Source organism: Cygnus atratus, chromosome 7, assembly GCF_013377495.2.
Source record: "Cygnus atratus isolate AKBS03 ecotype Queensland, Australia chromosome 7, CAtr_DNAZoo_HiC_assembly, whole genome shotgun sequence".
NCBI classification, from domain to species: domain Eukaryota; kingdom Metazoa; phylum Chordata; class Aves; order Anseriformes; family Anatidae; genus Cygnus; species Cygnus atratus.
In genome coordinates, this window is record NC_066368.1 from 3,687,185 (window position 1) to 3,708,149 (window position 20,965).

The window sequence follows — 20,965 nt, forward strand, 5'->3', positions numbered from 1 at the left end:
GCCACTGCCAGCACCAGGCTGGGGAGCGCAGCTCTGCACCGCCTGGGGAGGAGTCTCGGGAAGCCTCATGCAGCTTTCGGACAGCTAAGGGAGATAAGATGAATTGCACCTTAAATGTCACTGACTTTCAATCAGGTTTACACTCTGAAGTGCTTAAATTACCTTCTAGAATGACACTTAGTTTTCTAAATCACTGAGCTACTTTTGGAAAATCGATTCTGAGCATGTATCGACACCGCTCTGCTCAGCTGCAGCACTCGAAGCCTCGTGCTGGGCGGATGTGCTTGAGGAGACCCACGCCAAGGTTCAGCAGGGGATGAATGCCCAAAGGAGCTTAGGGGACCCTAGAGACCAGATCACTATACATTACCATATCAAGGGATCATACCACTGCTGGATGTTGCTGTGAACCCGATTTTTCTGCACAGCCAGAGACCTTTGCAGCGCAGACACGGGAAGTTGCATGCTCCAGGTCCAAGGGAACATGCCTGAGATAAAGCAGATGCAATTCCCAACTCTAGCCAAATCCTGACTAGATCAGGAAGAGTAATACAGATTTGGAATCCATTTTTTCAATAGAAGAAGCTTTCAGGCATTCAAATGCAGCACTTCTGACCATTATGGGTCCATTATGAAGACGCTGGAGAGCTATTTGCAAAATTTTGATCTGCCTCTAGTTGTACTCTTAAGACATAGCTTGGGCTTTTGATTCAGAAAAGTTTCCTGTTGTAATAGTTTGCTCTAAAAGGCTATATGAGTAACACTAGAAACAATCCAAACTGTTCCAAAGGACTCGGGGGAAATTAATGCATTCCTGTGCTTTTGTTTTTGAAGTTTAATTTTTTTTTTGTCTCGCTGAACTATTTCCTCCCTACAAAATTGTGCATGCTGCTTTATTCTTCCGAGGCCCACACAACCAAAAATTTCAGGAGGCTAATTTTATCCTGAAATGTGTAGTCCTATTTCTAGATTAAAAGGGGTGCGTTCAGCTACTCTTGGAGACAGATTTCTCCTTCTTCTCTCCAAGACTCCATCTGACTCACGTCTCCAGACGTTAGTGGTTTGCCCCTGAAGTAGTCTTTCATCTGTTTATGGCTGAACAGTTCTTGTGCTACTGGGGCATGGTGTAATAACTGAATTTTTATTAAATAATTAACATCAAATGAAACAGATTTTGCTGTAAATGTAATTCCAATCCAGCACTGCAGAACCACACTTCAATGACTGAACACACCCCGGGAAACGCAGGCAGCCTGCCCCAAAATGCAACAAAACCCCCGTCCCCTGGCTTTCTCTGATGACAAAGATCACTGCCCAGATGTGGAGACAGATCCCCCAGCCCCACGTGGCGAGAGGCTCTGGGGAAGTCAGACGGGTGTCTGGTAGAATAAGCTACTGCTCAACCATGCTGAGCACAATTAGTTGCACACAACATACAAGCAATGAGCTGATTTCATTTCACTGTCAATCAACAAGGAAAAAGGGCCAGCATAACGCAGATACTAGCTTCCCTTCAAACTGAGAAGAGCTTTTTGGGAAATATTGTAAATGTCATAATACAATATGTTAAATATAGTAGTTAAAATACTGTTCTGCAGCCAAATTTGCTTCTTAGATGCATACATAACTCCCACTGGCAGGAACAGGAATTGTGCAGGGTAGCCCCGCATGAAGAAAATCTGTCCTGGGGAGGGAAGATGGGCTGATCAGTGTGTGCTGCGTGTGCCCTCTGAGCTGAGGATCACGAAGGGCTGCTGGATATAAACGTATTCAGGATGACTTTGGTGGCTAATGAGAAACAATTCTGGAAGAGATCTCTAATCTCGTGCTCCAGGACACTGGACCAAATCCTGGGTCAAAGCCGGTATTCCTGCTCCTCTGTACTAATGAACCATGGACTAAGTAAGCACAGGAGTGAAGCCAAGAAGACCCCAGTCCTAATCCTGATTTTAACACCACTTGCTTGTGGTTGCAAGCAGATGACTTAAAGCTGCTTATCCCGCACCGTGTAAAACCTTAAACATAATTGTACTGATAAGGGCAGCAGCTGTGGAGAGGCTGAACACAAGGACTGTGCTTCCCATGTTCGCTGGTGGCTCTTCCCCGTCTAAAATTACAACAGCTGTACAGGCAGAGATTTGCTTTAACTAACGGGGCTGCTAACCAGCGAGCACTTACACGGTGAGGCTGTCCCCGTCTCCAGCACCACAAACTGTTCCCAATCAGTCAAAGCCTAACAGATGGATGGGACTGACAAACAGGGCAACGCTTTGCTGTGGGGGTAGTTAATAAATACAAATAGATAAATATTGGTTTGCAGGTAGTGATGGTTCCAGGTGGTAGCTTACTCCTGGTAATTACGGAAAAGCTAGGTTTTTCTAAGGAAGATGAGGATAGCAAGGAAGTATATGTCTGATGATCCTGTGACACCAGGATCACCTGGCAGAAGATGGCTTAAATAAAACATTGTGACACCAAATGTGCCATCACCTATACTTTCCAGTCATGACGCCTGCTCCCTGTAAGTATCCTGATGCATGCTAAGGAAAAAAGATGATATATTCTTCATATTTGATCGTATTTTTCATGGGACCAGTAGCAAGATACATAGAATAGAAGAGCACAGCAATTAAAGAACACAGAGTAATCAGCATGTGTGGATGTTGAAGGAAGAAAGAGCCCCTCCATTACAGGAGGGTCGAGTCATTACAGCTCAATGCAGAATAACCAGATGGAAGTCACGAGTGGGTGAGAAACACGAAGAAACTGATTTAAAAGGTGAAGAAAGGCAGAATCCACCCTTTGGACCTTTCCTATGCAAATTTGTATAATTCATTTAAAATCCATTACTTTTTTAACATTGGCACATCCAAGGTAAAGGAGTTCCACGGTGTAAGTAGGCTTTATGTGAAAAAAGTGGTTCCTGTTGTTTGCTTCACCTACTGCTCAAAAGGTTCATTTGGCATTCTCTTATTCTTAAATTGAGCAACGCATAATCATTCCCATTACACCTCCTCCATGCCACTCAGGCTATTACAGATCTTTATTGTATTCCCCCTTCAGTCACCTCATTTTCTGAGCTGAAGGGGATGTAGGAGAACTGCAAGCAGTATTCAAGAGGAGAGCACCACGAAGTTATACAGCGGTGAAACGATGTATGCTTTAGTGGTATTTTGTGACAGTCTAAGGATACCAATGGAACAAAGTTCAGAGACAGGCAGAATGCCTTTTATTACACCAACTTACATAGCTGGAAAAATTAAATGAGCTTTCAGGCACACATGCCTATAATATTCTAGTTGCCTTTTTGGCTGCCTATGAGTTCTGACTGATGTTCCTTCGAACTATCAGCAGTGGCTCTCAGATCTCTCTTCTAAGTGGTAATAGCTGAAGGAGAGCTCATCAGTGAGTACACAGAGTGAAGGCTGTTTTTTTTTTTCCCTTTGAGCAAATCAGAACTGAATTTGATCTGCCGTTTTACCGCGGAGTTATTGCACATTGTGGGACCCTCCGCAGACGGCTTTGCATTTGACTCTTGCATCATTTTATATCGCATTTTCATTACTTATCTGTTTTCCAGAGGAAATTTGTAAAAAGGGGTGAATAAAGCACAGGGGTCAAATTAGTATATGCTCTTCTTCTGAACCAGCGCACAGGTATTGATGGTTCAGCAGCTATTCAGAGTGAACAATCACTCCACCACAAGGGTTCTTACAGAGGCATCGGCAGCTCTGTAAAACTGCAGTTCCTGTGTCCTTTTCTCATGCTGGGTGCCGATCATTACAGTTTCCAGCTGAGCAGCTGTCAATTTGGGCTTACCTCGCCTGTAGGATCCCAGTTGGGAAAGCCTTGTTAAACTCTCATATTGCAAAGCAATCAAACGCGTTTGTTTGTTTGTTTGTTTGTTTGTGATGATTTATGCTGTGATTAGGCATTTGATATTACATTGGTTAGGGGAAGGTGCAAGCAATCTCTTGAAACAGTGCCAGCGCTAAGTCAATATTTCATTAAGACTCATTTATGAGAAAGCAGCCCAAGTCCTACAGTAAGGCCTCTACACGCTTCGTGGGCATGCCTTTGGGTGAGACACCTTGGTTTTTTAAAATATATTTAGATATAGGCATAGTTTTAACTGTTACAATCCCTAACGAATGGAGATCTATAATAATAAAAGGATGTTTTTTATGGACAAAATTTATTCTATTTCCCTGTAAAAATATGCATGCAAATATGTGAGTGTGAAGACATTGCTACTAATATATCTGCATGGGTGTACAGGCAGAGTGGGAAAGTTTGAAAGCAACTGGGGAAGACGAGACCTGCAGTCTGTGACAGGGTTTACATACAGTGTTTTTGGTGAGGGTGTATATTTCCTCCCCACTTCTCCCTTATGCTCTCTGCTCTCCGTGCCACGTGTGGCCAGCCCATGCCGTTATTGTCCCATGTTGGCTGGGCTGGGGCGGCACTGGGGCGGTTCTCTTCCAGCTGGACACAGAAACAACCACAGCTTTTAAAGCTGCCAAAACATGGACACCAAACCAATGAAGAGCGCAGCAAGAGATAAAAGCAGGAGCACAAGCGTGTTGCAAGAGCAGCTTCACAAGCAGGGGCTGTTGCAGTAACACCACTGGTTTATGCTGAAGGATGCTCACTGCTCCTGGAGACTCAGAGAGGAAAACATATTTTGCTGTTACGTGAATCCAGAGACATCTTTTGCCCCCATAGTTAATTTTCTCAGACTAGGTAGCACCATCATGCACCCTACGAGTGAGGACAATGGCACTGTCGGGCAGGCAAGGAGGCACCCACAAAACGAGGGAGGCTGTGTGGGATGGGGGGGGATTGCACGGGGAGGTCAACGTGCTCGGCGAGATGCTGCCAAAATATGTATTTCCTTTCTATAAACCTTTTTTGAAGAAAAGCCTTACACCGGAGACTGTAATTAATAAGGGAACTATTTATACAGCGTCACAAAATTTACCAGTCACTTTATAAACACAGATGATCCATGTTCCCTGTCCCAAAGCACTTAGAGCCTAAAAAAGGCAAGAGACAGAGAGCAGTTTGGATGAGGGAGAGCGCAGGGATTATTAATGAGGAGGACAGGAACAGGCTGCAGTGGAGGTTTTGTGAGACATGGAAGCGTCACAGCAGAAGCCCGGGTTTCTCTAAGGCGAGGATGAAAAAAAAGACGAAGGTTAAGGCAAAAGTGAAGAAAGAAAAGAGTGAAGAAAGAAAAAAGTGAAGAAAGTGAAGAGAAAAGGCAAGGAGTCACCGCAGCAAAGGGTGAATGAATGCGCGGTCAAGAGAGGAGAAGTGGGAAGGCAAGGCGTCAGAACCGAGAGGAAGCGAGATAAAGGAAAGGAAGTTCAGGCAGCGAGAGTTAAGAACTTTGCCATTGATTTTGGAGACCAAGGAGGAAAATAAGTAAGAATGATAGAGAAACAAGTGGGATGAAGGGGAAGTGCTTGAAGATAAGCCAGGTAAAAAGGTAGAAAGCAAAAGACAAAGGAGGGCAGGCGGTACGGGGAAGAATTAATGAAGGAGGTTGGGCAACCGGAGGGGACAGCGATGCAACCAAGCAACACGACCTGATTCTGAAGTGGTAATATTTCTCCTCTGGTGGAAAAAAGATTGCTTGCAAATAGTAGGGTGATAAAACCAACGAGTTGCAACTGCCCCCACCCCATCACTGCTTGGTTGAACCCCTTTACCTCGTCTGGGAGCAGCACCAACCAGGCTGGGGCTGCAGCAAATACAGGGGCGATGCTGCAGCTCCGTGACGCTGCCTGAAATTGGTACCTTAGCCAAGAAACATAGCATTCAGGCAATTCAAATATACAGCGGTGTCCAATATTCCCTCTGAAAGAGAAAGCCCGTGCATGTCTGAGTTTTGAAGTAGTAAAATGCCACAGTATTTTTAGTCTTTGTTTGATCAAAGGAAAATGAACCAGATAGACAAGTAAAAAATTACCCAGGAGCTGAAGCCACTGATGATGTCTTTTATTGTGCTATCATACAAATAGGAAGGATGTTCTTTTCATCTGACATAATGAAAAATGTATACCCTTTTCAAACTCCTTGATATTAATTCTGAAGTTAGCCAAAAAAAAACCACCCTAGACGTTACCTAGAACTTGAAAACTTCTGATTAATTTAATAGGAAAAATCTCTTGATATTGAATACCAGCTACTGTTCAGGAGAAGGTGAAGAGAATATGAATTTTATTTTAAGCCCATCTATTATGTATAAGTAATGATAAGGAGCAATTTTCAGATTTTTTTTTCATACTAATATTTATTGTTCGTTATAGATTAATGGGGATGGAAACGTTCTCATAAGAGGTGGGGACGGCTCACACCTGATGATGTGCAGCTCAGAGCTATCCAGTCAAGTAGGGGAACTGAGCCTTTTGCATGAAGAATGTTTTCTACTCCAACTTCCCACCAGTGCCTTTGCACAAGGCAGGTGCTTTGCACTACCAGGCAGTTCCTTAACTAAAAAAAACTCTCTTCCCTCATCCCGTGCATGCACAGCAGTGCCCAGGTTACAGTAATGCCAGGCTGTGGGTCTCCTTTGGGGTCTTGCTCCACACCTTCTAAAGCTGATGGCAAAAGTCCCACTGAATTGAATGGCCAACAGTCAAGCCCTGAGCCAGCTTTCATGCTGATCATGTCCTTCGTTTCGTTCTGCACGGTGTCAGTGAACTTGCATTCCTAGCACGTGGCCCTTGCATCTAGCAAAAAATATATCTAACGTGTTTCTGGCCTTGGTTTTGTACCTTACTGGCACACCTTTGCTCTTTAGTAAGGAGAAGCACGTGCTGTCACACGCAGATTTGTGTGGTAAGTCATCAGGGCTTCTCTTGAGCTACTGTTTATCATAAAACATGGTAGAAGTCAGCGAAACTTTCAGCTGAATTTGAAATTCAAAAGAAGCCCTGCCCCAGCCATGTTTTAGGGATGTTACTGCATCCACAAGGAATTCCCAAATAAATGGGAACTGGGGTTCGTGGCTGGGCCACTGAGAGGTGTGTGATGGTTGTGCTGCTGGGGCCACTGGAAAACTCTTCCCTCTCAGTGCGCATCGAGGAGTTTGTGCTTGCTGTATTACAGCCACGAATGCAGGTAATGCATTTACAGTTCATATTTGGTGATTAGTTTGGTGGTAGACCACACGTTCTTACTTTTGAATGTGGTCAGATATACGTGACCCACAGGCTGAATGCTTTTGCTGCGGCGTGTAGGTAATTGCATTCATAATTTCATATCCAAGAGAACGATGGAAGTAGCTTTGGAAAACATACCATGACTATCCCATGGTTTAAAAAATGTCATTGTGAGCAAGTGATGGTGAGCAAGTGGCCGTTTCACCGTGGAGCCTGACACACTCAAACACTGCAGGGAGATATAAAAGAGTCTGACCATATACAAAAAGTTAATAGGATTGATTTTTGTTTGTTTGTTTTCAAAGTCTAATTTTAGGACAGACTACAAAATAATAAAATACTATGATCAGTGAGAAGAAAGTCTCTTGAAAAGAGCTAACAGTCCGTGTAAAGAAGAGGATCTTGCTTACATGCAGTGTAGGAAGCGTCCAGCTCATCATACCTTCAGACCAACGTTAGACCCTGGATCAGGAAAGGCAACCCCACATCCTAAAGGGCTTTCCTGATGGTGCACGCTTTCCTGAACTGGGGCCATAAGGTTTGCCTTTCATTTGCATGAAACAGGCTGAATTGGTTCCCTTTGATCTTTTCTTCCTGTGCCCATCCTGCCTGCCTGACCCCAACCCTCAGTCCCGAGCCTGCAGCTCGTTCCAGAAGCATGTGGCTGCAGAGGTGAGAAAATTGGCTCCAGAAAGGCTGGAAACCACCAGCCCAATGGATGTGCGTGCACCAAAATGCCTCCAGCTCCTGCAGGCAGCGCCGGGGGAAGCAGCCCACGGGCACCAGCAGCACCCTGGCCCCAGGGCACTGCCAGTGTGGTGAATGTCCCCCAGTGTAAATGGTTGGAAATGTCAAATCCAGAACCTCATTAAAGAGGGGGTTCCTGGTTTTTAAATCTCTCTGGTACTGGTTCAGTTGTGGTTTTTAATCACAAACCAAAGTGGGCTTTGCCCTGGAAATTGCTTTGTGCACAGAGAAATAGGAATTAGTACATCAGAGCCCAAGATGCGCTAGATGAAAGGACACGTTCCCTTTCTTGCAGAGGGGCCTTGCAAGCAAATCAGGTGTTTATTGTTCCATGCACTTTCATGGTAGGAATCCAATCTTTCAATTAGGAAGATGAAGCGATTGATATTCTCAAGTTTGCATTTGGTTTGTCGGCTGGGATATTTAAAATATTTTTCTTCTCTGTATTTGGCATTGCTTAGAGGCAAAAAGAGAAAAATGTGTGGAAGCTGCTATGAAATACTCCTGTACTGAGCTTGGAATTTCAGGTTTTGGAAGTTTTTTTGCCTAGCCTGTGAAATATTAGCCATGTTTCGTATGGCTCTATCACGTCTGCACTCTTTTTTTGGCATAAGAATAAGATGAAGATCTCCTTGGTGACCACGGTGCCTTTATTAATCCTCCCAGTGCGGTTACTATTCAAATTCAGTCCAGTTTTATGTCCCGACTTTATGTCCTCCCTGTGGTAAGGTGTGTACAGCATCGCTGCCGCTCGCAGCTGCCAGGTGAAGAAGTGCTTCCCGGCCGCCTCATCCCAACGCCTTTCCACCAGCTGTTCCCCACAGATTCAGTGCTTCCAGAAAAAGCTCAGGGCTTTGCAGCAAAAAAATGTCATTTTCCCATCTGGGGCTGGAATCAGACCTCCCTGGCTGTAGGACACATGCAGCGCAGGGACGATCTGGCTCAAAACCCCTCCAAAGAGTGCACGAGCATGGTCTGCAGCCAGCCGTGGGCTTTGCCCATCTCTCTAAGGGCAGTGTCTCTGTATTTCTGTATGTCCCTTGCTCTCTTTCATGCTTGTGCTGCCCTGCATGTTCTCCCTTTAGATAAAGGTGGAGGCACCCTACCACATGCGGCAGGTCACCCCAGCATGGCAAAGGCTTTCACGTCGGGGTCTCTCTTGGTGTTTTCCACTGTCCTGACCCAGCCACCCACAGCAGAGATGGGCTAAAGTCCCTCCTGCCTCCCTGACCTCCTCCAAGCCCCCAGGGCACAACGTTTCCTATCTCAAAGAGGGGAAGGTTCTGTTTTTCTAACACTTTGTTGCATAGTAATAATCCCTGCCGCTTTGCAGGATACTTGTAAAAGACTTCTGGGATGGATTAAACTCCTTGGCACCTCCTCAGTGATTAATCAATCTCAATAGGCATTTATTGCTTTGTTCACTGCAGCGCAGGAGAGATTATCCCTTAAATATACTTGACTCTTTTGGTACCATTCAATTACACCAAAAAGAGCCCCAACACATATACAATTATTTTGAACTACTTCTCCAGCGAGGAGCAATTGATCTTTGAGAGTCTCTTCCTCTTCTTGTTATGCTGATTAATAGCCTTGGAGTTAGTCCCTGAGAGGAAAACATTTCCAAAAATAGATGACAGTTTCCATCTTCATATTTTAATCCCTCGAGGGCCCTTAACATCCATAACGAAGCCTTGAGGAACTTTCCCATTTCTCCCCATCTTGTTTAACCTCACCAGAGGCAGGGCATGGAGACGCAGACAGCTGCTGCCAAACGCAGGGAGCTCTTACCCCAAAAAGCCTGGGGGAGCTGGGGGCATGGGACATCCCACAGCTGGAAGCCAGGGGGGTCTCTTCCCCCATCCTGGGACAGCAGAAGACATTTGTCTGCGTGAACTTGATTTTTAATGCTTCTGAATTGCTGTATTTCTCTCATTAGGAAAGAAAGAAATTGAGTGGTGCACAGCAGCTTGCACCGGTGTGACCCACTGGAGGTGCTTCAACCCTTAGAGGGTTTGTGAGGGAAAAATATCAGTGATTTTGCAAGTCCCCCTTCTCTGCTCCCTATCAGGCTCTCAAAATCTGCCTTTCTGTACTACCGTTGGTTTGGATTTTGGTTCACCCCTGACTCTTTGCTTGCTTCTGAAGTCGGCCACCCGGCACTGCATCACCAACACGAGGGGCACGTGAAAAAAGGGGGGGCACGTGGGAGGAATGTTTTCCTCCAGCAGAGGAACAGTGAGCACAACAACTGCGGTGTCGGTGGAAATTCCTGGGCAGCTCGGGATAGAAATCCTGGGAGCAGAATGGTTCGGTGGCGGCAAGGGGAAGAGCAACGGGATGAGTGGGAGAATGCGGCTGGGGGAGCTCAGCTTCCTGCTGCAGACAAGCCCCTGCCATTTCCTACTTTTAACCACGAGCCTCGTACCTAATTGCACATTTATAGCTGCTCGCGTGGCAGGCAGATGAGTCTGTTATTCATTTCGGAATTGCGTATTGTAGTTACTCTTATCCTAGGATATTTTTTTAATAATACCCCATAACAAATGAAAATAGCCAGAAGAAGGAGATGGTTGTAAATCTCAGGCCTTCCCGTTAGCCAAGAACAAACAAAATCTACAGTATCAGCAAAGAAACGCTGCAAAACCTGGAGAATTACCCCACGAGCGGACACACACGGGCGGATCAGCGCCTCCAAGCTGCCAGGCTTGTTCAGAGAGCTGAGGCCAGAGGCTTTGCCTCTGTTACAGCACAGAGGCTGTTTCACCACTTCAGTGAAACATGTAGCAGAGAACGGTGAGAACATGTAGAACATGAGAACATGTAGAACATGAGAACATGTAGAACATGTAGCAGAGCCCCATGCCTGCGGATGCAGTCCTGCATCCATGTAAGCACGGTCCTGCATCCCCCCTGCCCCAGCCCTCCCAGGTGGCCCCAGGAGCAAGGGGTTCAGGGCCAGCCGAGCTCTCTGAGCCGTGATTTCCTCCAGGAATCGTCTCCTTGGGTGCAAACGGTGGCAAACCTGGGGTGCCCGTGGAGCCCTTTGCACTGGCTGCCCGAGGTCCCGGGGCGGTGCAGGGCGGCTTGTGATCACTGCATGCAAAGCCCAGGGCTGTTCGAGCGCTGCTGCACATTTTCCCTTTAAAGGAAGAACACAGTATCAGTTTGCAAACAAAATAATGATCTTTTGTTACTTTTCAGGAAATGATTTTTAATATACTTTATTGAAGCGAGGGAAAAACAATTTAATTGTGAGAGCTGCTATGAACCATATTTAACCTCCAAAGTACTAAACAGAGTGTTTTCAGATAAGTTATGGTTTTTAATCTAAGTTAAACCATTATGTACATAAACACTATGTTTTTGCTATTCTAATAACTGCCAGCTTGGACTTATCAATTCTTTTTTTATCATCTTTTTTGTCTCCCAAGACAGACTGCTCCATTTGAACTTTAAGCAATATTTTACATTTTATTCTTCTTCATTTCTTTTCTGTAATGTGCAGTGCAATACCGTATTCTTAAATCTGAGTATGATTTCCCTCATCTGTAACTTACTGGCTTTTCTAGGAGTTCTGAAGTGTCTGGATAAAATTCCTGCTTTTGAGAAGCGCTTGCAAAGCGTTCGTATTTCATCTGTCCTGGATGGCATCCAGTGGTCTGTTATTGGTTCAACACTCTGATTAATATTTTACATATACTTTACTAGCACTTGAAATGAAGTTTCTTTCCTGCAAAGATTAATTACTGAAAGAATGGTATCAAAACCATATTATTCTCATAATTCATTTGCGGAGATAATCTTGGTAAAACATAGCATGCGCAGCAAGTTAATTATGTGACAGCAATGGAGATGGTTTAAGATTTACACCAACTTCCCTGCCCCTTGAATAACTGCCCTTAGGCAGCAGCAAAACACTGTACAATAACAATTTCACGTGTGGGAGAAACAATAAATATTTGTGAGCAGGAATTCTTGACTTTTTAGCTTATCTGTGCATAAACATCCCATCTTTTCCCCTCTTTCCCAATACTTTATGTATCAGTCATGCCTTTCATGTGAAGACCTAGCAATGCTTTACAATCATTAATTAATCAAAGTTTCTCAACAGTAGGTCAGGTCTGAGCGCCCTGGCTGCAGCTGGGGCCGGTCGGGCACAGTGGGGTTGGGACAGCGAGGGAAAGGGCAAGGAGGAGCCCAGCACCCTGGGGACCGGCGCTGAGCTCAGGAGCCTCACCCAGCGCATGGCTCGCGGCCGGGTCATTGCTACAAGGAGGATATTAATAACTCTTATTTGTTCCCACATCCGGTAATCTTTTGTTATTAAAAAATGCATCAGAATTGCATGCTCTGTGCCCGGCAAACAATAATACCTAGACGCTGTAACACAGTAATAACTTCAACAAAACTTTTTTTTCTGGAGCGTTTCCTCCACCTTTCCAGAGGAAGGTTTTTCTTCTCATGTTAACCACTTTTCAAAACTCTTTTCAAGCACATGCCAGGTGTAACTGTGCTGCCTGGTCCCCATCCCACAGCAGAGCAGCAGCTACTGGCATTGCCCAGTAAATGACACAGAGTTCAGGTTTGGCAATACATGATTCGAGGGCACTGATGGAGCTGTTAGTTCTCCACTTTTATTTTTAGCGCTTTTTCTCGTTAATTCTCAATATTGTTTGCCAAGGCTTTTAGCAATTGTCACTGCACAGGCCTATAAGCCTTCAGGCCACTGGTGATGTCCTCCAGGGCTCCTGAGCAAGGGGTTGCTCCTGGCACTTGCTTGCTCTGAGCTGAAAGGGTTTTTTGGCAAACAAGGGTAATAGGAGGTGTCCCCTAAAAAGTGTTATTGATACAGGAGTATATCTCTGGGACACAATCAGTAAATGGTGATGAAGAGACTCTCTCCAGGACTAAAACCATCAGCTTCTAAAATCCCCAGTAGGCTGTAGCCCAGCGACACAGTCGACGGGAAGAGAAATCAGTGCTGCAGTCATATTTCTGCTTTGTAAGGCAAACAGCCCTTGTCTTACGCAGCCTTTTTCCACTGTGAGCCTGCTTATGACGACGGTTTCCACCAACACCGGCCGCATGCTGGCAGGATCCCTGTCTCTCACTTGCAGATAAGGACTACAGAATCACAGAATCATAGAATTGTAGGGGTTGGAAGGGACCTCAAGAGATCATCAGGGGTCCAACCCCAAACACTGGCACCTGGGTGGAAGCCCTTCCCCTGCATCTCCCAGGAGGTCACCCGGGGCCCCGCCAGCAATGCCTGGCCCCGAGTGCACCAACAGCCAGGTTTGGGGGGCTCGTGAAAGAGAGGATTTGGTCCGGAGGCAGGTGGGTGTCTGCATCTCAGTGCTTCCCCTTCCCCTGGAGAAACGTCGGCGCTGCATCTTCGCAAGGTCATCAGCGACGTAGGACGTGGTCCGGCCTCACGCTGAGCGCTCTCATCCCAAACCAGCCAAGTCCTTAAGCGTGTGAGTAGCCCTAATGAAATCAGCGGGATTGCTCCTGTGCTCAGAGTTAAACGCATACATAAGTGCTTCGCTGGACCGCAGCCAGGCACCCTGGCACCTCGCAGGGCGTGGGGATAAAGCTCTGCGCCACGCCGGCGTCCCATGGGGCTGCTCCCCTTCCCCAAGCCCCAGGTATGATCGGGGTGTCCCAGCACATAAAGCTCCATCTCCGGAGGCTGGATACATCCCCCAGCAGTGCCTGCCCTGGGCACAGGGCGTGTGGGCACCTTGCAGAAGTTTTGGGACCCGTGTCCTGGCTGGAGGAGCTGCGGGGTCCCACCGTGGGTCTCCCTCATGTGTCCAGCACACACATGCCCCAGGCAGATGATTGCTGCCCCCCAGGCTTCACCGAAGTAAACTCCTTACGTATTGCTCGTCACTCCCGCTGTCAGATGTGCTCGCAGGGTAACGTATTCACATTTTTCCCTGCCTGACCCTCAACATCTCAATTTTCTGTCTGCCTTTGAAATCTTGGCTAATTAGGAGGCTGCATGTTCCCTGTGAGACTGGCCTTTTGTGCAGAGTTTGTAATTAGAGTGACTGCGCAGTGCTCTATTAATTGCAAGAATTGTGATTTTTAGATTAATGAGTTAATTGCTAATATCTGCATACGATGTTCCCTCAAGATGTATTACATTACAGTAAATAAACCTTCTGTCTGGAATGGCAGACATTAAAGGAAACTGCCGTGATTAGTTTGAATACTTTAGATAGCTAAAATAATATTTACTCAAAACACAATGTGTGTAACACTGGATTTTAAAGCGTCTCCTTCCCCCCCAGCCCCCTGCAATAGATAACATTTCTATTTGCTCAAAAGGCTTCGATATCTCATGGAAAGGAGCTGCCAGGATGCTGCTCACAGTGGGCCATGCACCAGCAGCCCTTCGTCCACCTCCCCAACCACACCTCAGATCTCATTTGTTCTTTATCCCACGTCCTGCACTTTTTTCCCCTCCTTCCCCCAGGTGATGCACCAGCAACCTGTGGCTGTCTCGCTCCCATCTGTGCCTGCAGAAGCTGCCGTAGGCTGGAGGCCCTTCCCCATGCTCAAACCCCCAGGCTGCTCCTGCTTAGCTGCTGCGGAGAAACTCCGCTGGAAATGTAACAGCCAGAGCTAGCCAAGGCCTCGGTAACAGCTGAGTGATTTTCATCAGACAAGGAGCTGCTCGCTGAAAAGTGTAATTTGGGGACAGCTGAAACTATTTGCAAATTCATCACGATTTCAGGAAGTAGTGTCATGTAAGGAAAAAACTCAGAATGAAAAAGTTTCTGAGGTTTCCAGCTTGATAGTTTCTAGATTAAATGTCTCTTTTTGGTTTGAAAATGAAATTTGATTTAGACATTCATCTAAATTAAACAAAGACCTGCTGAGAATGAACACAAATGCTGGTCTGCACAACACAAAACCTTCTGGGCTGGCCCAGAACAGTTCTTTCCTTTGTGTGCTCTTTGTTTATTTGTTTAAACAAAACCTCGGCCCTATCAGAAACAATAACCCTTTATTTTAGTTCAGTCTGTGGCCCAAGTTGTTCACATGCCTCCTGCTCCATAAGGCACAGAAATAGAGGGAGGATGGGTTAATTCTAGCAGTAAGATCTGCTCAGCCCAGTATCAGTATCCAATATATTGATGCTTAGAGAAAATTGTGCCTGGAAATGTGTCCTCATGCCGCTCCGGCCCCAGGTCCCAGCAGACCCAGGTGCCACCCATGTTTTTTTTTTGTTTGTTTGTTTGTTTGTTTTGGTTTGGTTTTGCATTGCTGTGAAGCATCAGGACTGGATGTGCAAGGAGGGCAAAAAGTGGGGTGCCGGAGCCCCAACCACCAGTGCTGGGTTGCCAGTGGTGAGGGATCTGACAGGACTGATGCTCAGTCAGTGCTTGTGTGCAAGTGTCAGATGCTTGGCAGCTCCCCTGCCAAGACTCACATCTGACTTAGCCCCTACAGCTTTGGGCACCTGACTGTTAAAATAGTGCTACTGAGAAAACAGCAGAAAACGATAACAATCAAAAAATCCTCTTCATCCTCTTCACATGTCAAAGTGTTTTAGATCTTGAGCCTGGCTAACCAACATTTCAGAATGCTTTCCTGAGAAAGAAACCAAAAGAAACCAAAAGAAAAAAAAACAAACAAACAAAAAAAAAAAAAAAAAAACAAACAACAACAACAAAAAACTTGTTGGCCAAGCAGGTTGGAGCAGGCATGATAGAGAATGGCAAAGAAGGAGCAGTTGACTGGCACCCGACCTCCCATAGCTGCTCTCTCCGTTGTGGCAGCCCCTCCGTGCTTCTTGTCCCCCTCCTAAAGTATTGGCTCACGGGGGGTGGGATGCTGGACACGAGCGGGGGAAGAAGCTTGCTCTATCTCCCCTAACATCGTGTGCTCACTGAGATCTAGAAGTACGCCATGCTAAAGCTCATGGCATCCCCGAAAACCTTTTAAAGGCATGCATCCAAGGGAGTAGCACCGCTCAGAAGAGCAGAACGACGAGCAAGCCGCTGGCTGCTGGGGCAGAAGTGGGGCTGAGCCGGCTCCATTTGCCTGCCGCCACTGAGAACACATCCCTCGTCAAAATGTGACACAGAAAAGGATCAGAAGTGTCTCTTACTGAGCCTGGAAACTGTGGCAGAAGAGTATATGCACAAAAACGCGGGGACCAGCAGGCCGGTGGCACCATGTGCCGAAAGGTGCCGAAACCAACAGGAACATCCAAGCGGCTCTGGGACGGGGGCTGCGGAGAGCTTCCTGAGACCTGAGGTCCTGGGCGCCAGGATTTCCTGGGGATTCAGTGGCAAAGGCTGAAGATATTTCTCTGCCTGCCCTTTTCTGAAGTCTAATCAGGAAATAGGAACAGAAAAGAACAGATTTCTGTGCCTTTTATCTTTCTCTTTAAAGGACTGGATTCCTGCAGCTTATTTATTGCAGACAAAAAAGTAAAAACGCTTACTTAGAAACCAAGGCCCAGTCATCCCTGGAAAGGTCTGGTGCTTTCATGCCATCTCTCTTAAAGCAGCAAAAATTCGTGTGAGGACACAGTTCAGCTGCTGAAAGAAATGCATACACCAGTGCAGCTTGTTCCAATTCGGAAAGTAAAATAAGCAAGATGGTACGGGGCGTGTTTACACCGGTATAATTATATCACAGTAGGACTTTGAGTGTGTAACCGTTTTGGTTTAAAAAAGAAAAATAAAAAATCCTCTCTCTAGCTGTCGGTAGCTTCCTGATTAGCATAAAACTAAAGACCTGTGCTCTGGTGGATGGGATGCTGGTGGGACCCAGCTCCTCCACTGTGCATGGTGTGACTTCATGTGAGACCCTCCTCTCCCTCTGCCCCATTGCTTTTGACTCTTGGCTTTCTTTGACTCTTGGGGACTGAGGTGCTCTCCCTAAGGGCAGCCTATGGATGAGCCTGGAATTGCTGTAAGGGCCAGATCTGGTCCACCTCGCCCAATCTCTTGTCTCCAGCAGGTCAAATGGGCATGTCAGGACAAACTCCGAGCAACCACAAATATCCTTCTTGCTTCCAACACCCAGCAGAAGCAGGACGCCCTGACCCCAGACCGTACCTATATGCTCACATGCACTCATTGCTAACAGACCTGTGGTCCATGAATGTATTGCAACCCTGCTTAACCCATGGTATAATTTGCCTCTACAGCATTTTGGCAGTAGTATGCTGCACAATTTAATTTTGTACCACAAGAAAAGTCTCTTGGTTTGAAAACCTGCTACCTAATCATGATTCAGTACACTCCTGCATGATAAGAATTAGTAAATGCTTGCTCCCTATTCCTTTTCCCACAGCCTTCAGGACTTTATAGACATCTGTCATATCCCCTTTGGCCAGCTCTTTTCCAGCCAGATCTCAGATGACGCCCCAGGCACAGAGGCAATTCAAAGAGCGAGTGACAGCGGGAATCAGGCGGCCGTGGGTGAGGTCCAGCACGGCAATACAGCCCGAGGAGTATGCCAATACAGCCCGAGGAGTACAAGAAGTACGAGCGCACACGTAGCGCTTTATCTGCCCAAAATGGCCACACAGGGCTATTACTGGCGTCCCATTAAACAGCAAATGGCTCAGGAGCCTCAGCTCATCCTTTTATTTTCTTGCAAAACTCTTTCCTATTGACATTATAATGTTAAATCTCTCAATAATTGGCTTACAAGACAACAACAAATGCAGAACTAGAGCTTGCGTGCTGTAGTATTCCCCATTAAGATATTAAAGCGTGCTGAAAGCACAGGCAATTGAAGTAGGGCGGCATTTATGGAAGGTGAACTTTGAGGAAGAATGGTAGATAAAGGGGAGGGAGCAGGAAGGGCTCTATGTATCTTTATCTAATAACTATTTGTTTAGAAACACCTGGCACATACATCAAATTAGTGCATCCAAATGCCCTTCAAACTTTAAACCAGACAGATTGATTCAAGAACCTTTCATTAAACTTTCCAGGAAAGATTAAACATCAGCCACGTGTTATATCAGCAGCACAATTCTGCTCACGCAGCGATGACATTAAGATGTTTTATAGAAGGGGTATACAAATGTGCACGTGTTCAGCAAGGCTTTTCTCCAGCCTTGTAATTCCTTGCTTAAGAATAAAAAGCAAATAAAATGGAAAAAAATACCCCAGCAGTTCCGCATAATGATTTCACACACATGCAGGGAGAAGAACAAAACAAAACAAAACAAAACACCAGCATTATCAGAAGAGAAATTTATTGTATGTTTGCATCCTTTCGCTCATGTTTGCAAAGGGAAATGGATTTGAGAATTTCCTACAAAGCTGAATTCAGCATCTGTAGTAGGGCAGAGGTAATACGTATCCCCTCTTTCTAATCATTGATTCACTTCAAGAGTTCTCAGCATGTAACTCCTTTTCTTTCTTAATGGGAATAAATTTGCCAAGAAGGGATAACACCAACATATTATGAAGAATATCAGCCAGCCCCAAAATTTGTGCAACTTGGTGAAAATAAGTCAAAATCTATATTTAATCTAATGTGAGGGAAGTACAATACGGAGAGCATAGTTACTCTCGAAAACAACTGTCACTGTTACAATCAATGCGCGACCGAATTAAATGGTTTTATATATTGTATTGGAGCATCCCGTGCGTTTTGTGGGTCTCACAAAAGCCTTGAGGCTGTGGCTGGTGGGAAAGGAGGACGGACGTGCTCGGTGCAAGCTGACAATGTCGTGCAGGAGCTTCGCAGTGCTTGCCAGCAGCCCCCTGCCACCCCTCACCCATCTCCCAACCACAGGGAAGAGGAGGAGCGTGCCCGGTGTTTAACGGGGGAATATTGGACACCTCCAGCAGACCCTGCAAAATGCAACACCGTGGTTCTGGGGGTGAAATCTAGCACAGCAACCCCAGTGGCACCACACTTTGAAACAGTGATATATTAACGCGAGGCCGGACAAACGCTTTGAAGGTGGCGCAAGCCAGCGGTGCCATAAAACCAGCCCTGCCACTGCTGACCCCGTTGCTCCTGCCCACATGCGCAAGCACGTGTCCTCTCTGCTCCGAATGCAGCACAGCCAGGCTGGGGAACAGATCCAGTGGAAAATAAGCTTTTTTTCTTCTTCTTCTTTTTTTTCTTTCCCCCCCCCTAGGATTAGTGTTCAGCTGGATCCATTCCCCGATCCACTTCACCTTGCAGCTGCACAAATGCTGGTGCTGGCAGAAGGAGCGGCCACGCGGGCCCAGAGGAGGCAACTGCTTCTTGATGCACTTGCAGCAGAACCAGCTCCAAAGCACAGGCTATGTTTTAATAGGGTTGGTTTTGTTTCACAATTAAAAAATAAAATAAAATAGAGAAAGAGCCTCTGCATAGACTGCAAATAACCCTCACCTTCTGAGCTGCAAGCTCAAAGCTCGCCATAGCCTTTAGGAGCAATTTTCTTCTGCCAGTGCTGTCTTTCCCACTGGATGACATATTTATGGTAAATTATATGAAAAGTGATCCGAACCACCCTCTTAATGAACTTACTGCATCAAGTGGTGCTTTTACAGGATTGATACCAAATGTTGGATTTTCGACTTCACACTGGATTAAATCAGAAGTAACGGGGCTCGATGGCGCCTGTATCCCAGCGCCTGTCTGGTGGGAGATCAAAACTATGGGAAAAACAGCCCGTCTTCTAGATGTTCAGTTAGAGAAGAGTCTACCAGATACGTTTTGGAACCTTGGTTTACATCAATTACAGCAATGAAACGGAGGGCGCATTTCTCCCAATGTATTTTAAAGTTAAATTAGAGTACTAATATTAAAAGGGGATTATGCAGTAAAATAAACCAATTCATTTCTCAAGGCTCCGAATGTACGTGCACAAAATTCTTTAAGAAAAATTCCTTAGTGTATCCACATTCCTGTTTATTCTACCTATGTTACAGACAGTTAAGCCCAAACTATAGGCTTGAGTTTCTAGATCAACTGAACTGGTAGAAAACAAACATTTGTTTTTTATTGCTGCCCATCTGTAAAAGAAAAGTGAGCGCCTTCTTAAGCATAGCTGATTATTTTAATGAATACCTAATGCAAAATAGCTAGCATATCTGTTCAAAAGCGGCTATGTGTTAAAAACTGTAAAAAAATAAGGGGGGGTATTGAAATTGGTGCTGAATACGTGGCATTACTCAACATACACATTTCCTGTCTAATGATCGAGCGTGGTCACTGGCTCAGAAGGGTCCAGGCGAGATTTGTGTCTGCCTGTTCCCACATAGCACTGAGTAACCAAGTCGCACAAACACTTGGAGCAGTAAAATAACTCATCTATTCTAGTCAACAGATACTCACTCTAAATCTGCAGAGAGCGATGCGTGTGCTTAAATTTATGCACAGAGTCATCCAGCTGAAGTCAATCTGACTCCTCACTCTCCAAAAAACCTACGCAGGAGCAGCGTCTTTGCAGGACCGAGGCCCATATTTGCATCTGCAAAGCAACCTCTTTAAGAAAACTAGATTGTAATTTTATTTTATTTTATTCGCAAGGTCTTGAGAAGCACGAGTGCAGCAGGAGGTGCTGCACTCAGGCTGACGTGTCAGCGAGGTGTAGAGGGAAAGTGTGATTGTGCTCCCAGCTGACGGAGTGCCTCGTGTGGCGTGCATCCTGCTCCCTGGAAGCCAGCATATGGGTCAGGAAGCAATATTTGAATACCACAGCTTTCCTGAAGACACTGATGAGAGAAAGCAAGTTATGTGCAAGAGAAACATGTATTCACTTACTAAAAATAATTACAGTTCATCAAATTATTACAGATGGAGGGCTTGGGACCTACAGTTGCGGGACTTGCAATTGCCTCGCAATCCTGGCGCCCCAAACGCAGTTCCCTCTGCCCCAGGGACTGGCGAAAAACTGTGAAAGTTCATCCAGCTTCACAAAAAATGATGCTGAGAGGGTGTGTTTGCTAGACAGCATGTTACAGCTACCAATAGGTTAGAAGTAAGTAGAAGAGAGGGAGAGAAGGGGAAACAGGTTGATTTTGCTGTGCTTTGTGAGCATCCCTGATAAAGAACACTTC